Raw genomic sequence first — 10751 nt, 5'->3', positions numbered from 1 at the left:
ATTTGGTATCACTGGAAAGAGTATTCAAATGCGGTGACATTGATACCACTTTTATTTGTGCGCAGGCAATAGACCGGAAGTAAATGCCATATAAAGAAAGACATTAAAAATGAAGGTTTTGCACAATAATTTGAAGCTGACGTCAGATTTTTGTCAGTTTCTGTTACAAAAGGTTGACAAACGGTTGAAGTATATATCAATACTCATATCCGCCAAGTTAGAAAGAATAAGCTTCAATAATAAGGAAATAAGAGCAAGTTGAAGTTGTGCTGACATTAAAGTGCATTTTGGGGTATTTTGCTGATTTTCGGGAGCATTTTTCAGATATTTCGTCAGTTGTAAGGTATATGTTTTTTTAATGGCATGAAAGGGCATATCTTGAATATTCTAAATTCAAAAAAGGGTACGGGTTTGGCCACGCATGACGTAATGAGGAGCATTCAAAGGTTAGCGTTTTTGAAACTTTAGAGGGCGCTATTTCAATGACGGAAGATCAATGATGCGTGAAAACTGAGTAGCATGTATTTTATGATACCGTTATCAATTTCTGAAAAAATGAGGAGCATTCAAAGGTTAGCGTTTTTGAAACTTTAGAGGGCGCTATTTCAATGACGGAAGATCAATGATGCGTGAAAACTGAGTAGCATGTATTTTATGATACCGTTATCAATTTCTGAAAAAATGAGCCCAAAATGAATCAAAACAAGAAAGTTATGGCCATTTTACGATTTTTTTACTTTACATTTCAATAAATATGACGTTTTTGAAGGAAGGCTATTTCGGATTTGAATTTAGGGCATGAAGATGGCATTTTGAAGGTCAAGTTATGCGTCGCAGATGATAGAACAACTCTTGGACTATCTATTGCAATTTGTTAGAAGTCTGTAGCATGCAGGATAATTGAGATATGAAAGAATGAAGAATGGTATGCAAATGGACTTGAAATGGACAAAATGGCGCCTGGATGGTCATGCATGAGTGATTTTGGAAAATGGAAGACGAGAGGCACAACTAGGGATGCTGGACAACATGTGTACCAAATTTGGATGAATTTGGATGAGGGACGGAGTCAGGGTAGAGCTAACAAAACCATGTGTTAAACAAATGGGATTTTGGTGGAAGAAGAAGAAGAAGACTAGAACTGCAATCGTTTCAGAACGATGTGCATGCATTGACGCCTCTGATTTAATAGAGGGCAAGAAACAGGAGGAGATCAAGAGAAAACTCTAGATGATATACATTCTCAAAATGTTAGAGGGCGCTATTTCTTAAAGGAATGATCACTGATGCGTAAAACACAGTTGGAGTATGTGAAATGATACAATTGGCAAACCCTGAAAACATGAGACCAAAATAAATTCAAACAAGGAAGTTATGGCAATTTAACTATTTCAAGACTTTGCAATAGAAGGCGCTATTTCTAAAGGTTACGGTCCCTAATTATGGACAGTATGTCTATACCAAATCAGAATGAATTTGGATGAGAAACGGAGGCAGGAGAGGACTAACAAAAATTACATGTTAATCAAATTGGATTTTGGCAGATTTTGCTTTTCATAGGAAATTACATTCTCGAGTCAAACAAATTTCGTCCATTTTTAGACCAGGTGGCCGCTGAAGAAAGAGAGAGAGAGAAAGACGCAGAGAGAGTAATAGAAATAAGCATACAAATTTGCTGACAATTCATCAACGTAACCCAGTGTTAAGTACATATCAGAACGATGTGCATGCATAAACTGAGTTTATCGCCTTATTGGACAAATGGCGTGCCATAGTACGTTCAGTTCGTTTTTGCGCGAAACCGATGCAATAGACACTGTGTACAATTCTGTTGTTGATAATGTGTACATAGTGAGCAGTATACCATGTGTTCAGATTGACTTATCTTGAAATTTTCTGTTGTAACCTATGTCGTATTTGGTATCACTGGAAAGAGTATTCCAATGCGGTGACATTGATGCCACTTTTATTTGTGCGCAGGCAATAGACCGGAAGTAAATGCCATATAAAGAAAGACATTAAAAATGAAGGTTTTGCACAATAATTTGAAGCTGACGTCAGATTTTTGTCAGTTTCTGTTACAAAAGGTTGACGAACGGTTGAAGTATATATCAATACTCATATCAGCCAAGTTAGAAAGAATAAGCTTCAATAATAAGGAAATAAGAGCAAGTTGAAGTTGTGCTGGCATTAAAGTGCATTTTGCTGATTTTCGGGAGCATTTTTGAGATATTTGGTCAGTTGTAAGGTATATATTTTTTTAATGGCATGAAAGATTATATCTTGAAGACCCTAAATTCAAAAAAGGGTACGGGTTTGGCCACGCATGACGTAATGAGGAGCATTCAAAGGTTAGCGTTTTTGAAACTTTAGAGGGCGCTATTTCAATGACGGAAGATCAATGATGCGTGAAAACTGAGTAGCATGTATTTTATGATACCGTTATCAATTTCTGAAAAAATGAGCCCAAAATGAATCAAAACAAGAAAGTTATGGCCATTTTACGATTTTTTTTACTTTACATTTCAATAAATATGACGTTTTTGAAGGAAGGCTACTTCGGATTTGAATTTAGGGCATGAAGATGGCATTTTGAAGGTCAAGTTATGCATCGCAGATGTTAGAACAACTCTTGGACTATCTATTGCAATTTGTTAGAAGTCTGTAGCATGCAGGATAATTGAGATATGAAAGAATGAAGAATGGTATGCAAATGGACTTGAAATGGACAAAATGGCGCCTGGATGGTCATGCATGAGTGATTTTGGAAAATGGAAGACGAGAGGCACAACTAGGGATGCTGGACAACATGTGTACCAAATTTGGATGAATTTGGATGAGGGACGGAGTCAGGGTAGAGCTAACAAAACCATGTGTTAAACAAATGGGATTTTGGTGGAAGAAGAAGAAGAAGACTAGAACTGCAATCGTTTCAGAACGATGTGCATGCATTGACGCCTCTGATTTAATAGAGGGCAAGAAACAGGAGGAGATCAAGAGAAAACTCTAGATGATATACATTCTCAAAATGTTAGAGGGCGCTATTTCTTAAAGGAATGATCACTGATGCGTAAAACACAGTTGGAGTATGTGAAATGATACAATTGGCAAACCCTGAAAACATGAGACCAAAATAAATTCAAACAAGGAAGTTATGGCAATTTAACTATTTCAAGACTTTGCAATAGAAGGCGCTATTTCTAAAGGTTACGGTCCCTAATTATGGACAGTATGTCTATACCAAATCAGAATGAATTTGGATGAGAAACGGAGGCAGGAGAGGACTAACAAAAATTACATGTTAATCAAATTGGATTTTGGCAGATTTTGCTTTTCATAGGAAATTACATTCTCGAGTCAAACAAATTTCGTCCATTTTTAGACCAGGTGGCCGCTGAAGAAAGAGAGAGAGAGAAAGACGCAGAGAGAGTAATAGAAATAAGCATACAAATTTGCTGACAATTCATCAACGTAACCCAGTGTTAAGTACATATCAGAACGATGTGCATGCATAAACTGAGTTTATCGCCTTATTGGACAAATGGCGTGCCATAGTACGTTCAGTTCGTTTTTGCGCGAAACCGATGCAATAGACACTGTGTACAATTCTGTTGTTGATAATGTGTACATAGTGAGCAGTATACCATGTGTTCAGATTGACTTATCTTGAAATTTTCTGTTGTAACCTATGTCGTATTTGGTATCACTGGAAAGAGTATTCCAATGCGGTGACATTGATGCCACTTTTATTTGTGCGCAGGCAATAGACCGGAAGTAAATGCCATATAAAGAAAGACATTAAAAATGAAGGTTTTGCACAATAATTTGAAGCTGACGTCAGATTTTTGTCAGTTTCTGTTACAAAAGGTTGACGAACGGTTGAAGTATATATCAATACTCATATCAGCCAAGTTAGAAAGAATAAGCTTCAATAATAAGGAAATAAGAGCAAGTTGAAGTTGTGCTGGCATTAAAGTGCATTTTGCTGATTTTCGGGAGCATTTTTGAGATATTTCGTCAGTTGTAAGGTATATATTTTTTTAATGGCATGAAAGATCATATCTTGAAGACCCTAAATTCAAAAAAGGGTACGGGTTTGGCCACGCATGACGCAATGAGGAGCATTCAAAGGTAAGCGTTTTTGAAACTTTAGAGGGCGCTATTTCGATGACGGAAGGTCAATGATGCGTGAAAACTCAGTAGCTTGTATGTTATGATACCGTAATCAATTCCTGAAATAATGAGTTCAAAATGAATCAAAACAAGAAAGTTATGGCCATTTTACGATTTGTTTACTTTACATTTCAATAAATATGAAGTTTTTGAAGGAAGGCTATTTCGGATTTGAATTTAGGACATGAATATGGCATTTTGAAGGTCGGGTTATGCGTCGCAGATGATAGAGAAACTCTTGGACTATCTATAGCAATTTGTTAGAAGTCTGTAGCATGCTGGATAATTGAGATATGAAAGAATGAAGAATGGTATGCAAATGGACTTGAAATGGACAAAATGGTGCCTGGATGGTCATGCATGAGTGATTTTGGAAAATGGAAGACGAGAGGCACAACTAGGGATGCTGGACAACATGTGTACCAAATTTGGATGAATTTGGATGAGGGACGGAGTCAGGGTAAAGCTAACAAAACCATGTGTTAAACAAATGGGATTTTGGTGGAAGAAGAAGATTACGGAATAGGAATATGGAACAAGAACAATGCATTGTCGCCATTGGGCGTCAATGCAAAGAAGAAGAAGAAGATTACGGAATAGGAATATGGAACAAGAACAATGCATTGTCGCCATTGGGCGTCAATGCAAAGAAGAAGATTACGGAATAGGAATATGGAACAAGAACAATGCATTGTCGCCATTGGGCGTCAATGCAAAGAAGAAGACTAGAACTGCAATCGTTTCAGAACGATGTGCATGCATTGACGCCTCTGATTTAATAGAGGGCAAGAAACAGGAGGAGATCAAGAGAAAACTCTAAATGATATACATTCTCAAAATATTAGAGGGCGCTATTTCTTAAAGGAATGATCACTGATGCGTAAAACACAGTTGGATTATGTGAAATGATACAATTGGCAAACCCTGAAAACATGAGACCAAAATAAATTCAAACAAGGAAGTTATGGCAATTTAACTATTTCAAGACTTTGCAATAGAAGGCGCTATTTCTAAAGGTTACGGTCCCTAATTATGGACAGTATGTCTATACCAAATCAGAATGAATTTGGATGAGAAACGGAGGCAGGAGAGGACTAACAAAAATTACATGTTAATCAAATTGGATTTTGGCAGATTTTGCTTTTCATAGGAAATTACATTCTCGAGTCAAACAAATTTCGTCCATTTTTAGACCAGGTGGCCGCTGAAGAAAGAGAGAGAGAGAAAGACGCAGAGAGAGTAATAGAAATAAGCATACAAATTCGCTGACAATTCATCAACGTAACCCAGTGTTAAGTACATATCAGAACGATGTGCATGCATAAACTGAGTTTATCGCCTTATTGGACAAATGGCGTGCCATAGTACGTTCAGTTCGTTTTTGCGCGAAACCGATGCAATAGACACTGTGTACAATTCTGTTGTTGATAATGTGTACATAGTGATCAGTATACCATGTGTTCAGATTGACTTATCTTGAAATTTTCTGTTGTAACCTATGTCGTATTTGGTATCACTGGAAAGAGTATTCCAATGCGGTGACATTGATGCCACTTTTATTTGTGCGCAGGCAATAGACCGGAAGTAAATGCCATATAAAGAAAGACATTAAAAATGAAGGTTTTGCACAATAATTTGAAGCTGACGTCAGATTTTTGTCAGTTTCTGTTACAAAAGGTTGACGAACGGTTGAAGTATATATCAATACTCATATCAGCCAAGTTAGAAAGAATAAGCTTCAATAATAAGGAAATAAGAGCAAGTTGAAGTTGTGCTGGCATTAAAGTGCATTTTGCTGATTTTCGGGAGCATTTTTGAGATATTTGGTCAGTTGTAAGGTATATATTTTTTTAATGGCATGAAAGATTATATCTTGAAGACCCTAAATTCAAAAAAGGGTACGGGTTTGGCCACGCATGACGTAATGAGGAGCATTCAAAGGTTAGCGTTTTTGAAACTTTAGAGGGTGCTATCTCAATGACGGAAGGTCAATGATGCGTGAAAACTCAGTAGCTTGTATGTTATGATACCGTAATCAATTCCTGAAATAATGAGTTCAAAATGAATCAAAACAAGAAAGTTATGGCCATTTTACGATTTGTTTACTTTACATTTCAATAAATATGAAGTTTTTGAAGGAAGGCTATTTCGGATTTGAATTTAGGACATGAATATGGCATTTTGAAGGTCGGGTTATGCGTCGCAGATGATAGAGAAACTCTTGGACTATCTATAGCAATTTGTTAGAAGTCTGTAGCATGCTGGATAATTGAGATATGAAAGAATGAAGAATGGTATGCAAATGGACTTGAAATTGACAAAATGGCGCCTGGATGGTCATGCATGAGTGATTTTGGAAAATGGAAGACGAGAGGCACAACTAGGGATGCTGGACAACATGTGTACCAAATTTGGATGAATTTGGATGAGGGACGGAGTCAGGGTAGAGCTAACAAAACCATGTGTTAAACAAATGGGATTTTGGTGGAAGAAGAAGATTACGGAATAGGAATATGGAACAAGAACAATGCATTGTCGCCATTGGGCGTCAATGCAAAGAAGAAGAAGAAGATTACGGAATAGGAATATGGAACAAGAACAATGCATTGTCGCCATTGGGCGTCAATGCAAAGAAGAAGATTACGGAATAGGAATATGGAACAAGAACAATGCATTGTCGCCATTGGGCGTCAATGCAAAGAAGAAGACTAGAACTGCAATCGTTTCAGAACGATGTGCATGCATTGACGCCTCTGATTTAATAGAGGGCAAGAAACAGGAGGAGATCAAGAGAAAACTCTAGATGATATACATTCTCAAAATGTTAGAGGGCGCTATTTCTTAAAGGAATGATCACTGATGCGTAAAACACAGTTGGAGTATGTGAAATGATACAATTGGCAAACCCTGAAAACATGAGACCAAAATAAATTCAAACAAGGAAGTTATGGCAATTTAACTATTTCAAGACTTTGCAATAGAAGGCGCTATTTCTAAAGGTTACGGTCCCTAATTATGGACAGTATGTCTATACCAAATCAGAATGAATTTGGATGAGAAACGGAGGCAGGAGAGGACTAACAAAAATTACATGTTAATCAAATTGGATTTTGGCAGATTTTGCTTTTCATAGGAAATTACATTCTCGAGTCAAACAAATTTCGTCCATTTTTAGACCAGGTGGCCGCTGAAGAAAGAGAGAGAGAGAAAGACGCAGAGAGAGTAATAGAAATAAGCATACAAATTCGCTGACAATTCATCAACGTAACCCAGTGTTAAGTACATATCAGAACGATGTGCATGCATAAACTGAGTTTATCGCCTTATTGGACAAATGGCGTGCCATAGTACGTTCAGTTCGTTTTTGCGCGAAACCGATGCAATAGACACTGTGTACAATTCTGTTGTTGATAATGTGTACATAGTGATCAGTATACCATGTGTTCAGATTGACTTATCTTGAAATTTTCTGTTGTAACCTATGTCGTATTTGGTATCACTGGAAAGAGTATTCCAATGCGGTGACATTGATGCCACTTTTATTTGTGCGCAGGCAATAGACCGGAAGTAAATGCCATATAAAGAAAGACATTAAAAATGAAGGTTTTGCACAATAATTTGAAGCTGACGTCAGATTTTTGTCAGTTTCTGTTACAAAAGGTTGACGAACGGTTGAAGTATATATCAATACTCATATCAGCCAAGTTAGAAAGAATAAGCTTCAATAATAAGGAAATAAGAGCAAGTTGAAGCTGTGCTGGCATTAAAGTGCATTTTGCTGATTTTCGGGAGCATTTTTCAGATATTTGGTCAGTTGTAAGGTATATATTTTTTTAATGGCATGAAAGATCATATCTTGAAGACCCTAAATTCAAAAAAGGGTACGGGTTTGGCCACGCATGACGCAATGAGGAGCATTCAAAGGTAAGCGTTTTTGAAAATTTAGAGGGCGCTATTTCGATGACGGAAGGTCAATGATGCGTGAAAACTCAGTAGCTTGTATGTTATGATACCGTAATCAATTCCTGAAATAATGAGTTCAAAATGAATCAAAACAAGAAAGTTATGGCCATTTTACGATTTGTTTACTTTACATTTCAATAAATATGAAGTTTTTGAAGGAAGGCTATTTCGGATTTGAATTTAGGACATGAATATGGCATTTTGAAGGTCGGGTTATGCGTCGCAGATGATAGAGAAACTCTTGGACTATCTATAGCAATTTGTTAGAAGTCTGTAGCATGCTGGATAATTGAGATATGAAAGAATGAAGAATGGTATGCAAATGGACTTGAAATGGACAAAATGGTGCCTGGATGGTCATGCATGAGTGATTTTGGAAAATGGAAGACGAGAGGCACAACTAGGGATGCTGGACAACATGTGTACCAAATTTGGATGAATTTGGATGAGGGACGGAGTCAGGGTAGAGCTAACAAAACCATGTGTTAAACAAATGGGATTTTGGTGGAAGAAGAAGATTACGGAATAGGAATATGGAACAAGAACAATGCATTGTCGCCATTGGGCGTCAATGCAAAGAAGAAGAAGAAGATTACGGAATAGGAATATGGAACAAGAACAATGCATTGTCGCCATTGGGCGTCAATGCAAAGAAGAAGATTACGGAATAGGAATATGGAACAAGAACAATGCATTGTCGCCATTGGGCGTCAATGCAAAGAAGAAGACTAGAACTGCAATCGTTTCAGAACGATGTGCATGCATTGACGCCTCTGATTTAATAGAGGGCAAGAAACAGGAGGAGATCAAGAGAAAACTCTAGATGATATACATTCTCAAAATATTAGAGGGCGCTATTTCTTAAAGGAATGATCACTGATGCGTAAAACACAGTTGGATTATGTGAAATGATACAATTGGCAAACCCTGAAAACATGAGACCAAAAAAATTCAAACAAGGAAGTTATGGCAATTTAACTATTTCAAGACTTTGCAATAGAAGGCGCTATTTCTAAAGGTTATGGTCCCTAATTATGGACAGTATGTCTACCAAATCAGAATGAATTTGGATGAGAAACGGAGGCAGGAGAGGACTAACAAAAATTACATGTTAATCAAATTGGATTTTGGCAGATTTTGCTTTTCATAGGAAATTACATTCTCGAGTCAAACAAATTTCGTCCATTTTTAGACCAGGTGGCCGCTGAAGAAAGAGAGAGAGAGAAAGACGCAGAGAGAGTAATAGAAATAAGCATACAAATTCGCTGACAATTCATCAACGTAACCCAGTGTTAAGTACATATCAGAACGATGTGCATGCATAAACTGAGTTTATCGCCTTATTGGACAAATGGCGTGCCATAGTACTTTCAGTTCGTTTTTACGCGAAACCGATGCAATAGACACTGTGTACAATTCTGTTATTGATAATGTGTACATAGTGAGCAGTATACCATGTGTTCAGATTGACTTATCTTGAAATTTTCTGTTGTAACCTATGTCGTATTTGGTATCACTGGAAAGAGTATTCCAATGCGGTGACATTGATACCACTTTTATTTGTGCGCAGGCAATAGACCGAAGTAAATGCCATATAAAGAAAGACATTAAAAATGAAGGTTTTGCACAATAATTTGAAGCTGACGTCAGATTTTTGTCAGTTTCTGTTACAAAAGGTTGACGAACGGTTGAAGTATATATCAATACTCATATCAGCCAAGTTAGAAAGAATTAGCTTCAATAATAAGGAAATAAGAGCAAGTTGAAGTTGTGCTGGCAGTAAAGTGCATTTTGGGGTATTTTGCTGATTTTCGGGAGCATTTTTTAGATATTTGGTCAGTTGTAAGGTATATATTTTTTTAAATGGCATGAAAGATCATATCTTGAAGACCCTAAATTCAAAAAAGGGTACGGGTTTGGCCACGCATGACGCAATGAGGAGCATTCAAAGGTAAGCGTTTTTGAAACTTTAGAGGGCGCTATTTCGATGACGGAAGGTCAATGATGCGTGAAAATTCAGTAACTTGTATTTTATGATACCGTTATCAATTTCTGAAAGAATGAGCTCAAAATGAATAAAAACAAGAAAGTTATGGCCATTTTACGATTTTTTTTACTTTACATTTCAATAATTATGAACTTTTTGAAGGAAGGCTATTTCGGATTTGAATTTAGGACATGAAGATGGCATTTTGAAGGTTTGGTTATACGTCGCAGATGATGGAGCAACTCTTTGACTATCTATAGCAATTTGTTAGAAGTCTGTAGCATGCAGGATAATTGAGATATGAAAGAATGAAGAATGGTATGCAAATGGACTTGAAATGGACAAAATGGCGCCTGGATGGTCATGCATGAGTGATTTTGGAAAATGGAAGACGAGAGGCACAACTAGGGATGCTGGACAACATGTCTACCAAATTTGGATGAATTTGGATGAGGGACGGAGTCAGGGTAGAGCTAACAAAACCATGTGTTAAACAAATGGGATTTTGGTGGAAGAAGAAGATTACGGAATAGGAATATGGAACAAGAACAATGCATTGTCGCCATTGGGCGTCAATGCAAAGAAGATTACGGAATAGGAATATGGAACAAGAACAATGCATTGTCGC

Source organism: Lytechinus variegatus, chromosome 8 (genome assembly GCF_018143015.1).
Source record: "Lytechinus variegatus isolate NC3 chromosome 8, Lvar_3.0, whole genome shotgun sequence".
Classification (NCBI taxonomy): Eukaryota; Metazoa; Echinodermata; class Echinoidea; order Temnopleuroida; family Toxopneustidae; genus Lytechinus; species Lytechinus variegatus.
The sequence above is the reverse complement of the archived record's forward strand: the minus strand, read 5'-3'. Positions refer to the sequence as shown.